Raw genomic sequence first — 11,703 nt, forward strand, 5'->3', positions numbered from 1 at the left:
ATTGCTTGTCTGTGTGGTGGCATTGTGATGGACACAGTGATTCTGAAGCTCCTTTACAGGAATGGCAGCAGAACTGAATACAAGCTCTGGCACTAATGGAGACAGAGCCTGTATAGGCCTGTAGGTGAAAATTGTTTGTTCTTTTTGTGTTTAGTAGATGTGCAACTGCATGGAATTACACAGCATGACTAAAACATACAATGTTCAGACACAAAATAACCCTTTTTCTCATCTAAACTCTTCACTTAGAGGAAACTGTAAACTGTAACTCACGGCATTTGTTTCTAGTCAGACATGCTCTAATCCCCAAGATTATGCCATTTCATCACCACCATTAGAGATTTATGGTGGAATAAGAGGAATCTTACTGTAAGAAGTGTTAAATGCAGATTTTTATTTATATTGACTGAAATAAATATTTTTAAAATATTTTTTTAAATAATAGTGAAGAAGCATGAACAGAAAGAATTTCTGGATGCTGTAATTTATGACTTCATAGCTGACAGATTGGCTGACAAAGACTGATGATGCTATGGATAATAGATCTGCTCCCATCTGTGGGGAGAGAAACACTTTGAATGGCAGCTTTGGAACCTCTCTGCTAGACAAAGGTAGCAGCAGAATGTTAGAAATATCTGAGGTTGAAGTGGGGAGATGAGCAAGTGAAAGCCTTAAGAGGAGTTATTGTCCTTCAAAATAAGGAAAATAACAATATTTTTTCCTTTTTTCCCCTCTGCCTATGGAAAAAGAATATAAAATTAATCTAAAGAATTTTGAGTGCACTGATTTGTTTCACAGGGATTCTCACCCAGTGGGTCAAAATGAGAGTGATATATCCATAAATTAATTCAAACTCACAAACTTTTTTCAGCAAAGCACTAAAAACCTGTAACTAACTGCATGAGATAACAGATATTACTGAAAATCAGACCACTGTTTATGAGTATAGGACCTCTGAAGATTGTCATCAGGCACTTAGGTTTTTGTTCTGTATTCTCTTGCAGAAGTCACAGTGATGATTGAGAAGATATACCAGACATTCTGACATCGTTGTTGCTGAGACTATCTTCTCCTGTAAATGGGCATTTATGAGCAGAAGGTTCTCAAAAATGCACCCATGGTTGCTGGAACTTCTTTGCAGTCGCTCTGAGTGTGGCATTCAACTCACCTAACATCTGCTCTGTAAACAGCTGTCCAGCAAGCCTTGTGTTGTCACCTGTATTCTTTTTCATAGCAGTGGAGGAAGGAAGAAACCTTATTGCCCCTAGCTAGCTGCTGTGTTTCTCTGCTAGAGATTGCCACCCCATCAGGGGAGCTGGTCAGTGAAACAGAGCTTGGCATTTCACATCCTGGTACGTGCACTTCAATAGCCACCAATGAATTAATGCAGCACATTGTGGTTTGGACAGTGGGCATACCTATTAGCTTCTCTTTCATGTCCTCTACACTGGAAACAATCAGCAAAGAAACAAGATAGTCAGCTGTGCACTGCAACAACACAACACAAAAGATCAGAGTACCTTTACTTGTGCTATACAAAGCATATGCCTTCACTTGTCTGAACGTCTCTTTTCCAATGCATAAAGAATGGTTAAAAATATTTTTCTGGTAAGAATGACTCTAATGTGGAAAAAACCTACCATCTCCCAGTGTCCATATAGTTCGTCAGGGTTTTAAAGTACTCATGAGTGAAAATAGGGGTATTGAAGGACATATTTCTCGAGTTTCTGAAAATAACTAAATAATGAATAATGAAAGTTCACTATTTTGAAAATGTCATTATTTTGTTCTGAATCAATTACAGATTAGAAAATAGATTTTTTTTATTTTTCTGTTGTTGAAAACAAATAAATGATACCTTTTTCATGAGTATTTTGCCCAGTTCTAATGTTTCAGAAGCAATGTTGGATGCTCAAAGCATTTGTCATATAAAATAACACTGCTTCAACTTTCAAGCCTGCAATGATAATAATTAATACTTTCTATCAGTACTTTATATTCATTGCAAGTACCAGTAACATTAGTGACATTGTTAAAAGTTCCTCATCTGAATGCTGCTGAGATAGATGAAATGCATGATTTTGGATAATAATACAGTATCATTTAAACCTGAATTTACTTGCCACCATTTTTCCTGGCTTCTACATTAAATGGTGCTTTGTAGAGATTATTTTGGGACCCAAAATGTTAACTATTCATTGGAATGCACTGTACAAACTTAGAAACATGATGAATAGTATTTTAAGCATAAGCATTTCAAACATATCTGTTCTGTGTTTAAATGTCAGAACAAAGCATATTACAGGAAAAACACCTACAAATGCATAAATGCAATAAAGCCACAAAATATGGGTTAAAAATTTCCATATTTGATCTGGGTAGCAAATTATAGAGAGAGCAAAAACCCCCTACGCATAACCATAGCTGCCAATTCTGGATCTTTCAAAAAGCAAGGGCAGGATACCAAGTACATGATTCTGCCTTGTGCCAAGCAAGCATCTATGAAAATGTCACCTTTATGCAAGTGAAACACAAAACGAGTAGAATTTGCCCTTAAATGTGAGGGGGAAAGTGTTCTGAAAATAAACAAATTGCTTTTTACTGCTAATTAAAACATGAATCAATAAATATTTTCAAAGTTAAATAATACTGTTCCTCTCAAGCTGAGCACCAATCTGCTGGGCTCCAGCCAGGAGAGAATCTTTTCTAGCATAGTTACAAACAACTGATGAGTGGAGCTGAAAACAGAAACATGAATACAACTTTCACAGAAATTCAAACAAAATTGTACGACTTTTAACATATCATTTGAAGGTTCTTTACTCTTTCCACCTTTTTGTATAGTGGTCAGCACATTGCTGGTGAGATAATGACCTACAACGTGCAGTCAGATTATGGGAATTAAGATGTCAGTTTCAAAATAAACACCAGTTGGTTCAACAAAGCCTGCAGCTAGGATTATGTCAGGACTAGGAAGACATTTAAAACCCGATTGAAGCAGACTTACTGTTTCTGAACAGAAAACATGCTGTAGCATCCTGTTTTACTGTAGACTTAGAAAACCGATGTTGCTGACTCCCTGAAACTGATTTCTCAGCTAGGAAGATGGTCAAGACAAAGTCCTTGCTTTGGATATGGAATCTGGTCAGATTCTTATTTCTTGTCCTCTTGCACTTGATATCCTTGGTTTTTCCCACAGCAGTTTTTCACAAGTGAGTCTGTGATCCCAGAAACAGATCCCCAGTTAATATCATCTACTCTTATTGCTTTGCATGTTGATTATGGGATAACACTTCCAGCAGAGAGGTGGAACAGGGACAACGAGGGTCACTCGAAATATAGACGTGTAGCTACTAAGATTTCAGAGTTAACCCACCATGCTTACTGACTTCTCAGGAGTTAAACTATGTCATATTTGTTAATTACGTAAGAATTTAGCTTAATATGAGAGTACTGAAAATTCTATGAAAAAGTTTGAACCGAGCATGATTAGACAGCTACACAACAAGTTTCTTTTTTCTCTCTCTTGCTCTTATTCTGAGAATAACAAACAAATTAAAATCCTCCAACCCTCCTATCCCCAACTAAATTTTTAAAAGAATGAAAAAGGTGTCTATACCTGAATTGGGGGAAGTTTTAAGGAACACTACATACCAGTCATACACCATTAAAAAAAAAAAAGTAGTTTATGTTATCCTTTAAACAGCACTGCAGTATTAAGAAGGCAAATATTTTTTATTAATATTTTCTTTTTATTCTGGGATACATTTGCTAAAGTCCTAATCAAATAAATGTGTATCACCTGTGAAACAGTGATGTACTACTCCTAGAAGCTGACAGTTGCCATAGATGTTGTAGCCAAAACCCTGAGTAGGCAGTTTCAATTTAAGTGCAGATTCCTTGAGCTGCAGGTCCTGAGTTTTTGTGATTGGTCTAAAGTATTAGGTCTTACAGACATGTACACACTTGACCCCTTTGTGCCTCTAAACTCCAAAAGGTACTAGTATGCCAGCTATTCTGGACAAATTTATCACATTATATTTTGTGTCCATTAGAGCTTAGACTAAACAACCTCACGTAGTGGACACAGTACATTAAATTTCCATGAAAAATATTCAGCAGAACAGTCTGACTGAATTATAGCCCAAACAGTCTTCAGAGTCACTGCTGATAGTATTTTAAATATCTGAGTTTTATAACAAGCCTATTGTTTTAGGACTATCTACAGTACTTGAAACTTCAGTGAATCAGTTGGAGATACTTGTAAGTCTTATTACCAGGCATGAAATGAAGGTTTCAATCCTATTCAGTGATACTGGACAGATTTCTAGCAAGTACAGGAGAAAGAACACTTTTACTACAGACTGTTCTGGCCAAGGATTCACCTCTGGCTATGTCTGATCTCTGCATTCAAAAAGAATGTTCTGGATTCTTACTCTGCATCCCAGCCTTCCGCTCAGTCATTCTGTCTTGGCTGTCTCAGTTTTGCTTGTCTACAGCTCTGCTACTCCTTTGTGGGTAGTGTGGGGGTATATATATATGTATATTGCATATATATTTTGAAGCACTTGGATGGTGGGTTTTACAGCATTTGGATGATGAGTGCTAAAAAATACTGAGCAGTATGTGAAGTCAGGTGGTATGGAAATATCAAGAACAGTAAGTGGTAACGATAGTAGTGTCGGTGGTGGTGGGGTGATGGCACAGCACAGGCTGAGGGGCCCTGGGCCAACTCATGATTCTGAGTGTGTTTCTGGAGGCAGCACAACCCCTGCTTTGGTGTGGTTATCAGCATAGGATAGGGGACAGCCATACAGGAGCGCTCTGGGAGGCATAATGGATGGGACAGCATGTGTTCTGCCAAAATATTTGAAAGCCTTATTTATGACTCCATTCTGTGGTAATCTGAATGTGATTAAGTAAGGTTGAAATCCAAATAATCTATTGGTTAGTGAACTAAAAGATTATGCTTGCTTTCACATTGCAGTCATTTACATTGTCTTTGTGAGAAATTGTGGCAGGATGCAAAAGAGGTTGCATTATGCAAGCAAAAATAAAGAACAGTAGAATTTATAGCAAATAAGTTTGTTAAATTCTGCATTAATGAAAACTTCAAACAGTTGCTGTAGATGTTGCATGGCAGTAGGAGTAGGCTGAAGATGATAATTTTAAGAATACAGATATATTATTAGAAAGAGCACTGCTCTGCTTACAGCTGCATCACTTCAAACATACTTAATGGTGCACTTTACTATCTTTTGTGTTTAAGCATAGGGCAATGGCATATAGGTAAATGAGTCTATGTCTCATTCTCCCTTTTCCTTTGCTGTTAAATGTGCTACATGCATGCATGGACTGGAACACAAGGCATTACGTCACTTCCCAGGTAATGCACAGGGAATACTTCACAATTCCTATACGGCTGTTCCTTACTTGGTATTAGTACTTTACCTTTCAACTCTCTTATTTTCTTTTACAGGTTACTTGTTTTCACTCCTTTAAAACAGGGACAAAATAAGTAATGTGATGGATTACATGAAAGCTGGAAAAGGAAGACCAGAGTAATTTTTACACTTTATAGAATATTCACATGAAACTTTAAACAAGTAAAATCAAAGAAACACAGGAACTGTGTTCTGAACTCACAGGAATATGATATAAACATATAAAAAAGGAAGATTCCAAAACATGTATTCTACTATAGTGGGTCCTATTTGTTCTTCATACAGAGACAGACATATAGAATAATAGCCTTGAGGTTTTAAAAAGAGGTTATAAAAAGAAAATAAAACTGTTGTAATGCTAAAACTGTAATAGTTTCAGCACTCTTACTTTGGCCCCTTTATGCATGTATCATGATTATGCTTCTTTGCTTGAGCCTCTCTATTTTTGTACACCCTCTGCCTCTTTTGATGAATGATTATTTATTCAGTATTTGACTAGTTATTCAAAGGGTGATCTCCTTTTTTTCACCACAAATTTCTCCTGTATTTTGATACACTTACTGCAGCATCTGAATGCTATTAAAAAGTTAATTAATTTATCTCCACAAAGTTCTGTGAAGATAGATGGTGTTATTATCCCTGCTCTGTAAGTGACAACCTGGGTATAAAGCAATTATTGGTTTCACTGAAAAAGATATGGCTACTCTGGAGGAAAATGGATAGGATCATCTGGTGAATGGCTGCATCACTATGCATTTATATCAAACTATTAATTGCAACATTTAGGAAATAGAATATCTTTAGTTGTTTTGATTCATTAACTGAGAAAGCAAACATCTCATGTCTCAGTTTCTAACTTAAAAAAGAAAAGGACTTCCCTGTCACGAAGAAGACTTCTGAATCTATGGAATTTCTGGTATCAAACATCAACACAGTAACTACTCTTTATGTGAACCAACCCTGGTCCATGTATGAAATGGTTAACATCATAACTACTTTTTAACTGCAGTAGAGAGAAGCTCTCAGGACATCTGTTTTTAACCCTAACTGTAGAACATAATGATCAATTGACTTTGCCTTTGTCTCATTCCTTTCTTCCTTCTCACTTTTTCCTGGTCATGCCCAATCCAATTCTCCCTTCAGCCCTGCCTCTGCAATTACCTGATATCATCATACGGATCCTGTTCCCATCTGTAAATGTGTTGCTTGAGCTTCTGCTACTTCCTCTGTTTTTGGGCTATATTTTTTGCATATTTTGAGCAAATGCTTACATTGGTCAGGCCATACCCACCTCTGCCTGCATTGCCTGCCAACCAAAAGGGATACGTAGAGATCTGGAAGGCCAGGTTCTGTTCTCAGGTTGGAGATGGACTGCCCAGAGAGGAGAACTCTGATTACATGTGAACTCAGATTTTTTTCCCAGTCAGTGAAGCAGCGTGAGTTTTAAACAAATTTCAATATGTACTTTAAATGTACATGAGGTGCTATGTACTAGAGCATCTGAACAAATGAACTACAGTGATTCAGTAATTTTTTAACATGAACCAAATTCTGTGAGGGTGTGTTTGGCTTGTGGTGGTTATTTTCCATCTACTTACTTTAGAAACAGCAGCTCTGTTTTACTTCTTTTTTTTTTTTTTTTTTAAATATATATGCAGATGCATATATGCACACACAAATAATTTAATATAATTAGCTTTAAGCAAAATACTGAAATGTCAAATTTCAGATAGAAGTCTGGGTAGGGTTCAGGTAAGTTTGCTAAATTTTGGCTAAGCTACAACATGCTGAAAAAATAGTTCTTTTAATGGAAAAGAATTGAACAACTTTATTTCTGGGAGTAGTACCTGGGACAATGACTCATACAATTTAAGCCACTGCATGGAAACTCCAGGAGTAAAATTCTCTGGGAGTTCCCAGTCCTCTTTTTTTGTATGCTTGAATAGCCCTTCTCCTTCCAAAAAATAACAGTGGACCTGCAGATATTATTTTTAAGGCACGGGCTTGTTTATAACATTGGAAACTTCACTGTCTTGCATCACAGGTTATCAATCTTTCTATATCCCATCTTCCATGCCAGCATTTTCTGATGAATTCTTTCAAAATTATAAACACATTTTAATTAACATTTCCTGCACATTAATTTACTTTGTAACAGATTTAAAAAGAAAATATTTTAATTGTAATTTTCTATCTTCATTTCTATTTCTTTAATGACAATTACACGTTTTATTTAAAATATTTAGCTGTCAAACCAAACACATTCCTGTCTATTGACTTGATTGATATCTTTTATTGTTGTTAAGGCTTAAACATTCCAGGGATGAAGAAATATTTAAGAAAACTAACAGATTAATGTGTTTGCCAAGAAATGTTCACATTACATTTTTCCATGAAAATTAGCAGGGTACTGAGCATCCAGAAATCATCTGCCTAAGAAAAAAAAGAAAAGAAAATACTAAATGAAAAATTTTCTTCATGGCCCATTTTCCATAGAGGTACTCCCACCTATAAAAGAGTTTTCAAATAAACTCTTTATTTTTTAATTTAAAACTACTTTTGAAATTAATCCCTTTACCTCTCTTGATATCTTTCTGACAACCTCCTAATCTCTTCAAACTGTTGGTTAAAAAGTGCACCATTAAATCAGCCTGTCATCAATTTTGTCTCTCACCACAGTGACTCAAAGAGTTGCATCAGCTAGATCATTTAAAGAAACCACAACTTTTTAAAAGAACATCTGCTGCTGTAATTTATAATGTATAACATAATCTGACATCCAAATTTGACAGAGTTTGGTAATGTCTTCCAATAATGGGTTGTGAGAGATTTTGTCCGGGATGTCGCAAACAAAGAGGCAATAAATTATTAAGAGATGCAGCTACCAATCTAATAAAGACAAGAAAAATAATCATCTCTACTTTGAATACTGACAAATATGATGCCGTACAGACTCCTTTTTAAACAGCCTGTTTTAATTTTAAGTATGTGCCGGTTTCTCAGGACATAATTTCCTGAGATTAGTGAATATGAATGAAAGTGCTAAGTGCTGACAATTTGAATTCTCACTTCTTTTAACACTCAAGTGCTAAATATTGCCCAAACTTTTGCTAAAATGTTAAGTATCTATCTCTTTTTTCACTGGTAAATTACCATTGATTTGAAGATCTGACAGCTACAGCCATAGAATAGTAGGAAGAACAGTTAGTGTATAGAAGAGGTAAATTCCAAATCATGATGAGAAAAAAACATCCAATTTTCATGAGGAAGGAAGCAGAGATTTCTGAGAGAGAGCAAGAGAGTAAGGCAATGTGGGCTCGGTCTAGGCAGAAACATCCAAAGAGCGGAAGTAGGGTGGGTAGTGAGGAATAGTCTGCAGAAATGATAGCATCTCCAGGGACAAATTCTCACTAAAAGTCTGTCATTAAATCAGTTACTTTTGTAACTAAAATTCATTGAATTGTTTCCTATCTCCATGCTAGGTGTGCAGGTACTGTAAGGAGATGAAATTAGGATGGGAAGCCTATAGGAGATCTGCAGAGATAAAGTGGATTAGATAAATACTCAAGTTGCATTTAGAGAACTGCTATTAGTACCATCTGGCTATGAAAATATTGGTTGCTATCGTGCAATTGCACTGGAACACAGGTATCTTTTTTGCTAGCTTCCTGTAAGTGGTCTGCTATGGAAAGTCGCTTTCGATGAACATGAACAATAATGAAAAGGAGGAAAGGGACTGGTGGAAAGCAGGTTCATATTTTTTAATGGAAAAGTTATCCACTCAGCAACAAAGGTGGTGAAGTTCCCAGTTTGAAAGTACTTTACAATCAGAGGCCTCATCAAGAGAGTCATTTTCAAAAAAGCACCACACTCCCTCATTGCAAATGAATAAAAAGCTGAGAAAACAAGCAGAGAATAAAGCTACTCTCAGCCTGGGGTTGGCTCCGTAGTGCGGCCTAAATCAATCCCCATCCTTTTTTATGCAGAGTGCACTTACATGCTGATGTGATGGCACAGATTTGTACAAGAGGTCCCAGGTTTGGTAACTTAAAAGAGGCTTAAACAGTTCTTAAAATACTTTAAAGGAGAAGGCATGTTGTCTGCAGTAAATACAAATGTATACTGCAATTATAAACCAGCATTTCTTCCCATTAGAAATTAAATTTTATCTCTTTTTCATGTTGTATTGATTTTAAAGAAATTGTATTCTCTTATAGAATCTCCAGATCATTACTCATTTTTATCTTTACAGAATAAAACACTGTAAAAATAAATGGTGTCTTACCAATGTGAGCTATGCAGCAGATTGTGCAATCTTCATTTTCCAGGACTTTGTACCCTTAGTACACACTGTCAATAATCCAGTACTATGATTACATTAAATTAAAATAATATAAAAATATTTTGTGTGAAACTAGAAAGTTTTGGTTCCTTTCATTTGCCTACTCTCGCCTGAGTCTTTTAGGCCTTCCAGCACTTCACCAAAACACTTTTTTTTAAATGACAGTTTAGTGTCTCTTATATTTAAATGTGTCCAAAATTATGCTTGAAGAAAAATACAAAATATTGCGAAGACTGTAACAAATGGAAAAAGTGTCATCACAACTATATGAGTCTATTTTAATTTGCATTTCTGCACATCATTTTAAAAGAAAGTTATCTTTTCAAAATACAAAATAGATGGCCAATGCCCTAACTAACCATGAAGTGGGTACTACACTGGTGAATACCCTGAATTATCAACCTGCATCTCCTCTAATGGGACCTGACAGGTAAGCTTATAGGAATGAAAAGCAGTTCTAGTAGGTGGTATGTGAAACTGAGCTTATCATGTCACATCAATATCCTGAGATTTTCCATCTAAACAGGATGTGGAAAACTGGCTTATCAATTAACAGATAGGAAATCTATTAAAATATTTTAAAGGATCCTAAAAGATCCATCTTTTAAAATATCCATCTTTTAAATGTGGCAGTATAGTACCATAACATGACACTCCTACATCATGATTTTGATGATGTATAAAACAGATAATGACAAACATCAGCTGCACTGCATGTGTTCCTCATGATGTTCATAAACCTTAGTTTAGGAATGCACATATTCAAGAACTGGCAGAAACTGTGTAAACTAGCAGAGATTAATGTACCACAAAATAGAACAAACTTTGTTTTCTGCTCATGTACTTCTGCTACTAGAACTAAAAGATGCATGTATTTTTTTAAATAGTCTGCTTTCTGTTTGGAACTTACAGCAGATCCCCTTACCTAGATCAGAAAATATATTCATATTCTAAGAGCGAATTTGGTGAATCTAATTTGTGGCTACTAGTTACCAGATAAAGCATTAGTATCATTTTTATGTTCACCATTACCTAGAAAAACAAACAAAACCCCACAAAAAACCCTTTACCATAAAATCTACCATTTATTTACCATCTATCTACTTGCTTTTGGCAAAGACAAAATCACCAAATTTAAATGCCATATTTGGAACTCTTTAAGAACTTCATGTTCACAGATTTCATTATGAGGACTGTAAATTTCAATCCTAATTTGTACCTCTATGAATCTATCTGTCTACTCTATTGAAACACGGTAATTTAGGAAAGAATGAAGAACAGGCAGTGAAGATCTGTTGCTTGAACGTCATTACCTGTCGCTGCTTGCTTCCCTCACGTGGCCCATTTTGAAGATCATGCTGCCTTTTTATACTTGCTGGATATCCATTCCTTAGACCTCATTTGCTTGGGTGGTGCAAGCTGTCAAGTGCTCAGAGTGTGTGGCAGCAATTTTGCAAATTCCCTGAAGCGCTTAGCCCCTATTTTATCTTTTATACAGATGACTATTCCTGCTTACCTACAAAAGCTTTCTATTCAAGAATAGATTTTTTTTTCAGTCACACTATTTAAAATCCAACTATCTCAACTGACTCTAACTTAAGATAATGTAATTAGCAGAATCTGATTATTTACATAATTTTGAATGTGTTGTAATACAGAATATTTATGGTAGCAAAAATAATATATTTGTGCCAATAAAGCAATATTTTATACTTTTACATTCAAAATTTTAAACTTTAAAAAATATGATCTATGTATGGGCATAAAAGGATATCTATTGGAAATTTTCTTATAGAAAGTATTGCTGAAATACCACAACCCATTTCTAAAACTTTTTCAGAAAAATGGTCTATTAAAAAAGGCTCAAATATTTCTAAGATAATACTATGCTAATGCCTGGCCTGGGTGATACTGCAG

General features: G+C 35.6%; 1 long non-coding RNA gene across 1 annotated transcript in view; it reads left to right on the top strand.

The window, feature by feature from the left end:
• LOC125328163 overlaps positions 1 to 7,664 on the top strand; it is a 28,687-nt gene extending 21,023 nt beyond the window's left edge. Inside the window, exons 5-6 of the long non-coding RNA XR_007204569.1 lie at positions 1,005 to 5,386; positions 5,480 to 7,664. This is a non-coding gene — a long non-coding RNA (uncharacterized LOC125328163). The remainder of the gene's footprint in view (positions 1 to 1,004; positions 5,387 to 5,479) is intronic.
• The last annotated feature ends 4,039 nt before the right edge of the window (positions 7,665 to 11,703 follow it).

The sequence above is a fragment of the Corvus hawaiiensis genome, chromosome 6 (genome assembly GCF_020740725.1).
Source record: "Corvus hawaiiensis isolate bCorHaw1 chromosome 6, bCorHaw1.pri.cur, whole genome shotgun sequence".
NCBI lineage: Eukaryota > Metazoa > Chordata > Aves > Passeriformes > Corvidae > Corvus > Corvus hawaiiensis.